Source organism: Camellia sinensis, chromosome 9, assembly GCF_055761805.1.
Source record: "Camellia sinensis isolate YWXY chromosome 9, ASM5576180v1, whole genome shotgun sequence".
Classification (NCBI taxonomy): Eukaryota; Viridiplantae; Streptophyta; class Magnoliopsida; order Ericales; family Theaceae; genus Camellia; species Camellia sinensis.
In genome coordinates, this window is record NC_138969.1 from 44,422,427 (window position 1) to 44,436,914 (window position 14,488).

Sequence of the window (14,488 nt, forward strand, 5' to 3'; positions counted from 1 at the left end):
TAATATTATTTTTTTATAACACATATCATAATAAAAAATACCAAGTCATACTTTGTACATTACAGAATTTTTTGTTACTTTTATTTTTTTTTTCAAAAAAATATTTTAATACAAGTGGAATTTATGATTTTTAGTAAATTTGATTAGCACAATTGAAGATTTGATTTCAGGTTTGGAATACTTATTTTTTATTTTTTTATTTATTTATAACTTTGAAATGAATTATTTTTATGAGCTTTTTACATAAAATCACACACAATGACAAAAATTTTCATCGAACATTAGCAAATCTATTTGTATTTACCTTTCAATTATTAAAATTTTTTACACATAAAATATTAAGACTCAAAATTAAATTTTCATTTTAAAAATAAATTCTCATACATCAGATGAGTCACCTATTAATTTTACCATAAAAGTACAACAGTGACACTTCAAGTCGAATAACAAATATTTACCAATGCCAACAACCAAGAGTCGGAGTTGTTGTTGTTATTGTTATTTTTTATTTTTTATTTTTTTTATACGACAACCAACAGTTGATAATGCATAAAAATAATAATAATAATAATTAATTAAGAGCCCCCAATAGAGAAAAAAAATATATTAAATTTTATTTTTAACAAAAAATTGACTCGTTAGCCTAGTGTGCAAAAATGACCAACTCCCATAACTATTAGTCAATCATTGTGCACAAATTCAAGCTTCTTAAGGAGAATTTTCCACCCAAAAAATAATGGCTTCTTAAGGAGTTTTTTTACAAGTGACCCACTTGAAGGTTCTTTGACAATTTTATGCCATTACTCCAAAATTTAGTTTGTGTTTCAATCAAAAATTTAAATAAAAGAAAGAAAAAATGTGAGATAAATATAAATGAAATATAATTTTTTATTTTTGAATTATGTGACAAATTTATAATCTAAATACAATGTTAAAGAAGATTAATTGTGCGGGTTAAATTCAAACTTATTTATGCATGTGTCAATGCGCAAACACTTCCTACAAATTCTCGAATGATATACACTATCATTTGGTGTAGCTTGATATTCAGTTTAAAAAGTTATTTAAAAAATATATATTTTTAGTAAAAACTCGTTTTGTCTTCTTATTTTTTTATTTTTTTATTTTGATTTTTGATCCGTCTGATGGAGTAGTTACTAAAAATATAAATTGTTTTTAATTAAAAAAAATTTATTAAAAACGAAAAAAAGAGTCAATTCCAAAAGTCCTTGACCATTTTTTTAGAAGATGAAATGCTCCATTTTTCCTTTAGGGCTTATTTGGATATTTTTTTATTACAATTTTGTTGTTTTTAAATTAGTTATGATTTTCGCTATAAAAAATAAACACTTAAACCCAGAGAAAAAAAAAAGTTTTAAAAAATATATTAAATAATAAAACACATAAAAAGTTAAAAGGGTAGTAAAAAGGGATCCAAACAAGGCCTTATAATAAATTAATAACATCAAAATTCATGACGCATTAGGCCATCTCCAACGGTTCATCAAACCTTGCATCAGATTTGAAATTTGGTAAAAAAGTCACTTTTTGGAGCTCCAATGGTTTCAGCAAATTAGTATCAAAATGAGAATAGAACAAAAAATTCATTAAAGTGAGAACAGGCTCCAGATTTCACTACTTTACTGTGCGTTATCGTTGGGGGAGACCAACTGGTCAACCAGCCGGTTGTCCGGTCGGTTGACTAACCGGTCGACCGGTTCCCTTTCAAAAAGGTAGGTTCAAACAGGTCAAAAGGTTCAAGCAGATTAAAAAAAAAAAATTAGGCTTACCAATCGACCCATCGGTCAACCTTTCCCTCAATTCTGCATATATTTTGTTTAACAGGTTTGATGCTCACCGTTGGAGAAAGTCATATCAAATTGAGAAAACAATCTATTTTTTACTCAGATTTGGTGAAAAAAGATATGAACGGTTGGAGATGCTCTTACCGTAGAAACCAAAGTCAAAGTCGTCAAAGTTGACTTGGCCCACTTGGTTATATGTCATTTTTTTGAAGCAAGGTTAGATGCGAGATTTCATTTATTCAAAAGTAAGAAAAGATACAAAAATGAGTGGTGCTATTAAGCACCTTATAAATTATTTTGGATTTTTTATTTTTTTAGATCTTTATTTATAAATTTTAAAATTTTTAAAATTTCTTTTCTCACCTTAAATAATATTAAAATTATCCTTGAATATTCAATCCATTGAATGCACACCCACACATCCGAAAAACACTTCCCTTTCAAAAAACCCGAACAAAAACCCACTAAGAAGAAGAAAAGTCTCATCATTTTCAAAACCCATGAAGAATAAAAAGAAGAATACTGTCTCTGCCGATTTAACCAACTTTCCATCTGATATTTTTCATTGTTCTCAGATCCAAGCTTTTAATTTGAGCCACAATAATCTTTCAGATGGATGTTCTAATACAAAACTTGTCTATGGTTGTCACCAACCTTACTTATCTTAACCTATCATACAATCACTTCTCGAAAGTTAAAATATTCGATTCCCAGTTCTTAAAACGGTTCAGTTATTTGAGTTTTCTTCATTATGGACTCATCCCAGATCACAAAAAGTTCAAAATCAATGTTCGGTTACCGATTCCAAAATAAATAAACAATGTTCGGGCATGTATTCCCGAATTTCGATCATATATTCGGGAGTTCAGTCTCGAAAAAATGACGAACATATTTTATTATTTTTGTTTTTTTTTTTCCATGAAACTTACCCTTATAAGGCCAATCTTCTCTAAGCTAAAAACAAGATCAAAGCTATGAACCTCCTCTAAACTTTTATTGTTGTATTCCTCTCGTCTTATGGAATTGTGGTTGCTAGAAAAATTTCCACTCATTGTCGTAGTCAGAAAAATGTAGGTAGTCAAATGGTTGCCACCGTTACTGCCGGAATATTACCGCCAAAGGGTTTTTAAGGTTTTGAGGGTGGGTAAGCTTTGAAGGTGGGATTTGGAAAAGATGGATGGGTGGTGATGGAGGTGGGTGCTCTCATAAATCTTAATTCATGATGTAGTGAGTGTGTAGGTTTAATTGTGAGATGGGGTGTTTCAAAATTAATGATGTCATTTGTAGTAATTTTATTTGAGGTTATTATTGTAAAAAAAAAAAGGTAAAAGTTGAGGGGTCCAAAATAATTTATGGGTTGCTAATAGTAGCACTCTACAAAAATACATAAATAAAAAATCAGATTGAGATCTCGTTTGTGAACTATTTATTTTAGTTAAAAAATCAAAAAATTATTATAAATTGTTACATTACACCCTTTTTATTTTTTTACATATATTTTCATAAAAAACTAAAAATTATTAAAATAACTTATTCTCAAACGATGCTTGAATCGACATTAAAACTTACATGATTCTATTCTCTTTATAAAAAAATAATAATAAATTGTTGCATAAAAATAATTTTAAAATATATATACATAATAAAATTATATAATTATAAATATGAGATCAATATAATTTACTTTATAAATAATTTACTCATAAATTTTACAATAATTTAGCTCATCCAAATAAGACGCGTGTCGCACCCCTCCATCTACAAGTAAACCAGACACTACAAGAAATTAGTCTTTTAGAGACTAATATTTAGGGACTAATTAAATTTAATTGCTAAAAATAAGCTTTTAGGGACAAATTTAAACATATGATAATTTATTTATAAGATTGTAAAAATGATTATTAATATTCTCACCTAATATGTACATAATTTTTATAGATCAATAAATTTGGTTGCTAATATATTATTAATATTTGGGGACATATTTTCGTCATTATCAATTAAAAACAATTTGAGACCAATTATTTTTATCATTTTGACAATTGAAAAGTCGGACCTCACTTCACTTTAGCCTTAACTTGCTCATTCTCTCTTTCAACGGGTTTGCTCAATCTTCAGCCCTAAAGTCAGGAGCTCCAAGGCAGATTGGGAGCTCAATCTTCTTCAAATTTTGGTGCCTCTCTCTCTCTCTCTCTCTCTCTCTCTCTCTCTCTCTCTCTCTCTCTCCGTAATTGATCTTCGTAATCGACCTGTAAGAGCTCCAATTCTTTTCATATGTGTTTCAATCTGTGTTTTGCATCCACAAAGCAAACTAATGTGTTACATAGATTGAACTTGTTTGTGTTTCAATCTGTGTTTTGCATTCACAAAGCAAACAAAAAAACAAAGCAATCTAGTGCGTGTTTGAATCTGTGTTTTACATAGATTGAACTTGTTTCTTATCTTAATGCGTGTTGGAATTGAAGAATTCTTTACATAGATTGAACTTGTGTGTGTGCATGTATATATGTATGTCTAATCTAATGCGTGTTAGAGATGAAGAATTGGGGATGAGGTGCACATTCCAGGGGGTGTATTTCTAATTCACCCTATTATTATGCAATACTGATTGGTTCTTAGTTGGAAGAATATTAGACATGTATATAATGAATAGTATATATGGCATTTATTTTATTTACTTACTCTTCTAGTCTCTACTGCAAAACTGTCCTAGCATAAATATTGTCAAAACTGTTTAGCAACAAAATGGAAGATGATTTTATTGAAATGTCAAAGCAGAAAAGACGTATAGGTCCTGCGTATCATAAGTTATGCATTATCGTTCACCAGTTCTCACTTTGTGATTCATGTCTTGAATTTTGAACTTAGGTTCGACTTGGTATACGTATGTGGTCCTATGTACAGGAAGAGGCTTCCCATGGAAGGGTAACTCTGTTAACTTTATTCTTCTTCAACTCATTTTAATTTTTCCCTATAGCTACTTTTTAGTATTCAATAATGACCCTAACAACTAGGTTCGTATGTTGAAAATTAATTGGACTTTGATTCCGGACACTCTAGTGCCAATAAAAAAATAAAAAAATAATTGGACTTTGACGCAGTTTTTTGTTGGACCTTTTCTTTAGATTTAACTGCTACTCGCTTAATATGTGCAGACAGAACCAATTAATCCTTTCAATCGAGAGAGTTGTGAGCCATCAGCATCCCAAGGTGTCCCACTTGGAGGAATGGAGTAAGCACTGGTTCAATTGTCAAGCATGTCATCTTTGCTAATATATAAAAGTAGAACACTAATTTTGTGTATATTTTTCATTTCCCTAAACTATCCACAGAAAATTAAATTATGCATTATTAAAATCCTTTTACTTCTATATTCAGTTAAGGGTAAATGTTTAAGTAAACACATTATTTTAAAGAACTCCCCACAGCTGCCTAAAACTCCCAGTTAGTTTTAAAAATTCCCCATCCTAATTAAGAGGCTACTTAGTACACCTCTCTCTCTCTATCTCTATCTCTCTCTCTCTCCTTTATAATTTAGAGGCTATTTAGTACACCTCTCTCTCTCTCTCTCTCTATGCATTACTGTTCAAAAAGTGGCTAATTTAGTGGTTCTTTGTGGCACTTGCACTCAGATGGTGAGTGCCATCCCAGTAGTTTCTATAATATTTTCATGCATTTGATGGGGGTCAAATCATTTTGATGTTACAAGAGTGGCAGCATATCAAGAGCTTTTAGAGGAGAGTTCACGCATTGGCAAATTATTCCTGGTACATGTGACACTTTTATCATGGCCAATCAGTTCTCTATAATGCTCTGCTCTCCAACTCATCATTTGCTAGATGTTTTTTATTCACCTCTAGGAAATATAATATGTTAATAATCTGTTATAATACATTATTGGTGTTGAGTGATCTATTGGTTCATGTTTGTAATGCCAATGGCACAAACTATACACATGGTTTATATTTCAAGAGGTGTTTGAGATGTTACTATTTTATTTTGTAAAGAATATGCTGAATTTTTTCATGTAAATATTTACTTTTTTACTAGAATGTTGTGTTTGATTTTATTTAATTATTTTTACCACATTTTTTTTATCTCTTGCCAATCCAATAGGGGAGAAGTGGAAGGTTCAAATCCCAGTTGGGTCGTGGGTGTGTGTGCCTTTCTTATCATCAAAGAGGGGGAAAAAAGTGAGAGAGACAAATAGATGTTGCATGTTTGATTTTGTAAGACTGCCTACTACTACAATTCTTTTTTTTTTTTTTTTAAAAAAAAAAAGAAGTAAAAAAGAAAAAGACACAAATGCTACAATTAGAGGACAATCTCTTGAATTGATTTATTGTCTAGCTTACCAAGATCACTAAAATAGGGTAGGGGGATACATTTTGAATTCTTACTTCTCATGTGGACACACACACACACACACACACACACACACACACACACAATACACTTGATGTGAAATTGCATAATTGAATGTGAAATGATTATTTATTTCACTGCTTATGCTTGTAAGTAGGAAAAGAAGTTCTGATAACAGAATATTAAAGTTTCCTTTTTTATTTATATTTATTTATTTATTTATTTTTAGTGAGGGATAACCCTGCAGCATTGTTGGCTTTAAGCTAGTATTGGGCCTCTGGTGAAGTAGGATCCAAGGTTTCGCTTCACTCTGTCTTTTTCTCAGCCTCATTTTTACCTATGTTATGTTTCAGTTTCACTCATAAATATTTATGCTTTGGTTTCTTTGTTTTTTCCATAGGATATGGTTGTTCTTCCTTACAAGGATAGCCTTGTATTATTTAGTAGGTGTTTACAACAGTTGGTCATGGAATCACTTGGGAAGGAGTTTGACCTAGATGGTAATCAGGTATGTCCAACCATCTCTGCCAACTCTTCTTGTTTGAACACGGAACAAATTTGATGTCCTAAAATATCATTATCTATTTAATTGGCATTAGTATTGTTTACCATTGAAGCATTTTGAATTTGTGACACCTCTGGCAACTACAAAAAAGGTGTGATGTGAGACTAAGGCTACGTATTTTAGATGGCCATATATTTTTGTCACACTATAGAGTGTCAACTTGGCTGTGGTTTAGGAGGAAACAACTGAATGGAGCAAGAATTTTCTTTGAGGAAATATTCCTTTTATCTTTCTTTGGAGGCAATTTTTAAATATTTTGGTTTTTAGGAAGGACTCTTATAACATGTTAGCATTGTTGCATCTAGTTAGGCAGATGGCATGTAAATTGTAATAACAAATTTTCCAGCGACTTTGTACTTCATGTCTTTTTCTTAGCTTTGTCCAAAATTTTCATTTAAATAGCAATTTTCTTCAATTCCGCCCTCACTAGAGAGCAAAATTTGATGATGTATCTATTAGAAATCTTGTTTCTTATTTTCGTAATCTATTCCCCATCCATCAATAAGGAATTGGAAATATTGGATTTTGATTTCCTAATTGTTAAAATGGCATTTGATCCTGCATTTCCAATGTGTGGACATTTTGATGTAGATGCATGGTGCACCTTTATCCATTAACCATGTTCTATTACCTACATATAATGATTTAAGACATGACTATCCCTGTCCACAATAGAGAAGATACATCTCCTGTTATATGCGCCTTTAATTTATGCCAATGCTCAATAGCCCCTCTGGTAATCATGCTAGAATAAAATTTAGGTTGTTTTTCTTTGGAATTTGAAGTTATCAACTAGCTATTAAAGCTTCAACAGTTAATCGAGCATGATATTTAAAATACCATGTTTAGCCTAGGCAAGGACGTGTTGGTTGCCCAAGACCTTGCTTTTACTATGTGTCAGTGTTTATTTTGATCACTTATGCTAGCCTTTTTTGTTTTCTTTTTTTCTCTTTTTCTTTTTTCTTGACCTCAATAGGTGAATCATGGACTTACTGTTTATGGAAATAAAGGAAGCACGGATCAGCATGCATGAGCTTTTGTTCTCATGTAGTACGTTATATCATATATCTGTAGATGTAGACCATATTTAAACCTTCCATTTCTTTTCTATAGCTACATCCAACAACTAAGAGAGGGCGTGCACAACTTCTTTGTGACTTTAATTGAAACCCTGCGTGATAGACTCCTTGGCCATGATTTGGAGCTTGAACCAGGGGTCGCACGTGGTGACTACCTGTTTGGTATGTTACAGGTCAGTTTTCTGATCCATCTATTAGTTTGGTATATCAAGATTGGTTATGTGCTTATCTGTTTTGTTTTTGTATAGATCTGATCGTTAAATCGACGGCTGCTGCTTTGAAGAGATCAAGGACGACTTGTTTTGCTGGTTCTTGTTGATCTACATATATGCTTGACGTATGGTTTGGATTTACTGAAATCAATGCAAATCTGCTCAGTTTTTGGTGGTTATAGAGAAGATCCAGAGGTATTTTTAGAGTCTAGTATAGATCTTGAATGTTAATGTTTTAGAATTGGCTTAACTGGATCGAGTAATCGTAGTTGAACTTGTTGCTAATAAATTTCCTATGGAGACTCTTGTTGTTGTTGTTCAGCATCAGAATCAATACTACAGTAGAAGCAGCAGGGCTCATAATGGCCCTGCAAGATTTGGATCATTTGGATCCCCTCATTCTATAGGTTTCAAAGGATCACCCTCGCCACCCTCCAATATTTATTGTCTCTCCCCTTGTAAACGAGAGAGCGACAGACATATATACAAATCTCCCTTGGTGGAGGGCCATGTGTGATTGTTAATTTATTATGTCACAAAACAATTGATCCCATAAATTAGAGTTAGCTTGTTTTGAGATAATGTGCTTTAACATTATTTGTAACTTATTTGATTATGAATGACTGTTGATTATTTAATGAGATTATTTTTAGTTGATTCTTATTATTTGATTCTTCTTTTTGAATTTTGGGTTGCAGGGATGTCCAAAGCGTGTCACATCTAAGTACAGCTTGAAGCCTCTTGTGCCAAGGTTGTCTGATATAAAGCTTGATGTTGATGTTGAGAAAATGTTTTTTTAGAGATTCTTTTTGAAGAAACTGTTGCTATTCTTTATTTGAACTGTTACTACTTTGATTTGAATTTGGAAACTTTTAGTTTTAATTTTTGTAAAATTTTACTTTCTATATACTCATTATGGTTTGTGAATAGAGTGCCTTTGATGTGTGGATATCAATTTTTTTTAATATGATTGGATGATATTTAATTTTGTGCATTTTTAGTTATGAGATTAAATGATTACAAAATTCTCAACTTTGATTTTTAGCGACGAAAATGTGTTGTAGAGAAAGTTATGTCTTTTACCGACCAAATATCATCGTCATTAAAAATGTCATTATTTTGTTTTTCGCGACCAAATTGGGACATTTTATGATGAAGTATTAGCGACCAAATATTTAGTCTTGTAAAATCAAACATTTTGTTACAATATAAAATTGGTCGCTAATTGTCATTTTTAGCGACATTTCAAAAATTTGTCGCTAAAGAATTTTCTAGACACTTTTAATGACTTTTTTAGTAACGAAACTAATTTTGTCACAAAAACTATTTAGAGACCAAAATAATAGTTTTAGCGACCAAAATAATTGGTTGCCAAAAGTCTTATATGTTGTAGTGAGAGAAAATCCGTTCCCTTGAAAAATGTACCCTTTTAATAAGGTGAAAATCTGAGACATTCGAATTTAATTGGTAGATTACATTTACATCTTTTAAAATTTGAAATAAAGGTATAAATTTTATAATTTTAACTTAATTATACCGACCTCCTTTATAGTGAGATTAAAATGACCAAAACTAATATAGATTGTGTGAAGATACAAATATAAACAAACTAAAATATATCTTTTAGAATGAATGAGATGGCAACATCTATTTTTTAATCCATATATGACTAACAAATTTGTAATGAAAATGAGTCTAAAAGTTATGAATTAAAACTTTAATAGAGTTTAATTATAAAATTTAGGAGAACTTACTTGTAAGTCCTACCAGGTGGATCTATTGTTTAATAAGTCCTGTGAAAATTAATAGTTTTTTTTTTATCAAATACTATTAAAAAAAGTCACAAATTTTTAATTTTCAGCACAGTTTGAAAATTATCACAAAAAATGTTACTAATTATATGTTTAACGACAGCTTAAAAAAAATATCACAAAAAAGTCACAAATTTTCAATTTTCAGCGACAGACTGAAAAATTCGTCACAGAAAAATGTAACTAAATTATAAGTTTTAGAGATAATTTATAAAAATCATGACAAAAAGTCATTAATTGTCAATTTTTAGTGACATATACAAAAAAATCGTTATAAAAAATTATTTTTAGCGACGATTTTAATAGGACTTATTTTCAATAGGATTTGATGGGAATTAAATTCAACTATGACTTACTGATAATTTATCTTAAAATTTATTGTATTTTTTTCTAAACTTCAAACAATGTGGGGGATAATTTAACTAAATTAATTTTATTGAAAGTGCCTGATACTCAAGTAAAGATTTAACTTTACATTTAGTTTTCCCTCCGTAGATTATTGGAATTTATTTATGCCAGACAATATATACCTGAAAAATATTTTAAAAACCTGAGAGGGGATGATCTTTGTCATTTGGTGTCGCTTTGATATTCAGGGGTTGTTTGGGATGACCTAAATAAGTGTATTTTTTGTCTTTTTATGAAAAGATGTGCAGAAAAGTAGAGAAATGATGTGATGGAAAAAAGATAAAAAAATAAAAAGTGTGTACTTATTTAGGATAGCCAAACTTGGCCTCAGTTTAAAAAGTTATTTTAAAAAATATATATATATTTTTAGTAATTTTAAACTTGTTGTCTTTTTTTTTTTTTGTGTGTGTATTTTTTTTAATTTTTTGATCCGTCTGATCGAGTAGTTACTAAAAATGTAAATTTTTTTTAATTAAAAAAAATTATTAAAAACGAAAAAAAAAGTCAATTCCAAAAGTCCTTGACCATTCTTTTAGAAGATGAAATGCTCCATTTTTAATTTAGGGCATATTTGGATATTTTTTATTACAATTTTTTTCTTTTTAAATTAGTTATGATTTTCGCTATAAAAAAATAAACACTTAAACCCAGAGAAAAAAAAAATTAAAATATATTAAATAAAACACATAAAAAGTTAAAAGGGTAGTAAAAAGGGATCCAAACAAGGCCTTATAATAATTTAATAACATCAAAATTCATGACGCATTACCGTAGAAACCAAAGTCAAACTTTTCGGCTGAAGTTACTAATAAAACACATGACGTCAAAGCAACTTCTTTGCTATTGTTGACTTGGCCCACATGGTTGGAGTATCTCCAATGTTTCATTTAATTTTTTATTAAATTTGAGTAAAAAAATGATCATTTTCTCAATTTGATACAGAATGTTTTAATGATTGATTTTCATCAAACCTGCTCCAGGGACAACCGGTTGGTTGATCGGTAAGGCAATTTTTTTTGAACTGTTTAAACCTACCTATTTGAACTGTTTGAACCTTTTAGTGGTCGACCGGTTAGTCGACCGGCTGGTTGACCGGTAAGACAAAAATATATATATATATTTTTGAATTGTTTGAACCAACCCATTTGAACTGTTTGAACCTTTTAGTTGGTCAACCGGCTGGTTGACCGGTTCAATTCTTCCAAAGGTCAGGAACAGTAATTTGGTAAAATCTACAGCTTATTCTCACTTTGATGAATTTTTTGGTGAATTCTCAATTTGATACCGATTTGATGTAACCGTTGGAGCACCAAACAGTGACTTTTTGACCAAAATTCAAATTTAATGTCAAGTTTGGTGAACCGCTAGAAATGATCTTATATGTCATTTTTTTGAAACAAGGTTAGATTCGAGATTTCATTTATTCAAAAGTAAGGAGAGATACAAAAATTCATAAATAAAAAATCAGATTGAAGTCTCGTTTGTAAATTATATAATTTAGTTAAAAAGTCAAAAAATTATTATAAATTGTTATATTATATTCTCTCTATTTTTTTTGAATATCCTTTCACAAAAAATTAAAAATTATCAAAATAACTTATCGTCAATCATGAATCCACATTAAAACTTACATGATTCATTCTCTTTATAAAATAATAAAAAAAAAATTGTTGCATAAAAATAATTTTATAAATTATTTTTTTAAAAAAATATATTAAAATTATATAATTATAAATATGAGATCAATATAGTTTACTTTGTAAATAATTTACTCATAAATTTTACAAAATAAATAATTTACCTCATCCAAATGACACGCGTGTAGCACCCCTCCGTCTACAAAAAAATCCAGAGAAAATCCACTCCCTTGAAAAATGTACCATTTTAAGTCACATAATCTTATTTAAATCACATCACCTCTCTAACACATCACTTCAAACCCAACCCAAACCCAACCCATATTTCATAAAAAGTCAAAAAGTGCACTTATTTAGTCTTCCCAAACTAGGCCTAGTAGTTTACATTTACATCTTTTAAAATTTTAAATAAAATATAAATTTTATAATTTTCATTTAATTATATCAATCTCCTTTATAGTGAGATAAAAATGATCAAAACTAATATAAATAGTGTGAAGACACAAATATAAACAAACTAAAATATATTTTTTAGAAGGAATGAGATGGCAATATCTACTTTTTAATCCATATAACTAACAAATTTGTAATGAAAATGAGTCTAAAAGTTATGTGAATTAAAATTTTAATGGAGTTTAATTATAAAATTTAGGAGGACTTACCTGTAGGTCCTACTAGGTGGATCTATTGTCCAATAGGTACTGTGAAAATTAATAATATTTTTATCAAATACTATTAAAAAGTCACTAATTGTTAATTTTCAGCAACAGTTTGAAAATTATCACAAAAAACGTCACTAATTATATGTTTAGCGACATCTTAAAAAAAATATCACAAAAAAGTCACTAATTTTCAACTTTCAGCCACAGTTTAAAAAAATTCATCACAGAAAAATGTCACTAATTATAAGTTTTAGCGATAATTTATAAAATCATGACAAAAAGTCATTAATTATTAATTTTTAGTGACATACAAAAAATCGTTATAAAAAATTATTTTTAGCGGCGATTTTACTAGAATTTGTTTTTTATAGGATTTGATAAAAATTAAATTTAACTATTAAAATTTATTGATAATTTATTCTAAAATTTATTGTTTTTTTTTTCTTCTAAATTTCAAACGATGTGGGTATAATTTAACTAAATTAATTTTATTGAAAGTGACTGATACTCAAGTAAAGATTTAACTTTACATTTAGTTTTCCCTCCTTAGATTATTGGAATTTATTTATGACAGACAATATACACCTAAAAAAATATTTTAAAACCTGAGAGGGGATGATCTTTGTCACCTGGTGTCGCTTTGATATTCAGTTTAAAAAGTAATTTTTAAAAAATATATATATAATTTTAGTAATTTTAAACTTGTTTTGTTTTGTTTTGTTTTTTTTGTGTGTGTGTGTGTGTGTTTTTTTTTTTTTTTGATCCATCTGATCGAGAAGTTACTAAAAATATAAATTATTTTTAATTAAATTTTTTTTTATTAAAAACGAAAAAAATATCAATTCCAAAAGTCCTTGACCATTCTTTTACAAGATAAAAGGCTCCATTTTTAATTTAGGGCTTATTTGGATATTTTTTATTACAATTTTTTCTTTTTAAATTAGTTATGATTTTCACTATAAAAAGATAAACACTTAAAGCCCAGAGAAAAAAAAATGTTTTAAAAAATATATTAAATAATAAAAACACATAAAAAGTAGGAAGGGTAGTAAAAAGAGATCCAAACAAGGCCTTATAGTAATTTAATAACATCAAAATTCATGACGCATTGGCCCTGTTTGGTACAGCTTAATTTCAGCTTATTTCAGCTTTCAGCTTAATTTAAGGTATTTTGATGTGTTTGGTTTAGCTTATAGCTTATAGCTTTGTGGAAGTCAGAAAACAGCTTATTCTTTGAGTGGGGCAGGAGATGCTTTAAGAATAAGCTGGAAATCAGCTTAAGCTGAAAGTTATAAGTTATAAGCTGTTTAGGCATAAGTTATAAACACTTTCCCACAACTCTACCAAACGGGGCGATTACCGTCGAAACCAAAGTCAAACTTTTCAGCTGAAGTTGCTAATTAAAGTCGTCAAAGCAACTTGCTTGATATTGTTGACTTGGCCCACATGGTTGTGTCATTTTTTTGAAATAAGGTTAGATTCGAGATTTTCATTTTTCAAAAGTAAGAAGAGATACAAAAATACATAAATAAAAAATCAGATTCACCTCTTGTGTGTGAGTTACATATTTTAATTAAAAAGTGAAAAGATCAATATAAATTATTAAATCATATTTTTTTATTTTTTTTTTTATATATATTCATAAAAATTTAAAAATTATTAAAATAATTTTTTCTTAAACGAAGCTTGAATCGATATAATTTACATGATTCTATTCTCTTTATAAAAAATAAAAATAAAAAATTTGTTGCATAAATATAATTTTAAAAATAAATTATTTATTTTTAAAAAAAATATAATAAAATTATATAATTATAAATATGAGATCAATATAATTTACTTTATAAATGATTTACTCATAAATTTTATAAAATAAATAATTTAGCTCATCCAAATGAGACGTGTGTAGCACCCCTCCATCTACAAGTAAATTAGAGAAAATCA

At 29.0% G+C, this 14,488-nt stretch overlaps 1 long non-coding RNA gene across 1 annotated transcript; it reads left to right on the plus strand.

Moving 5' to 3' along the window:
- Nucleotides 1–4,014: 4,014 nt before the first annotated feature.
- Nucleotides 4,015–8,981, plus strand: LOC114271108 (uncharacterized). Its single transcript, XR_014341073.1, has 8 exons — nucleotides 4,015–4,056; nucleotides 4,674–4,730; nucleotides 4,961–5,037; nucleotides 6,400–6,467; nucleotides 6,571–6,678; nucleotides 7,712–7,987; nucleotides 8,063–8,221; nucleotides 8,725–8,981. It is a non-coding gene; the product is annotated as an uncharacterized LOC114271108 (long non-coding RNA).
- The last annotated feature ends 5,507 nt before the right edge of the window (nucleotides 8,982–14,488 follow it).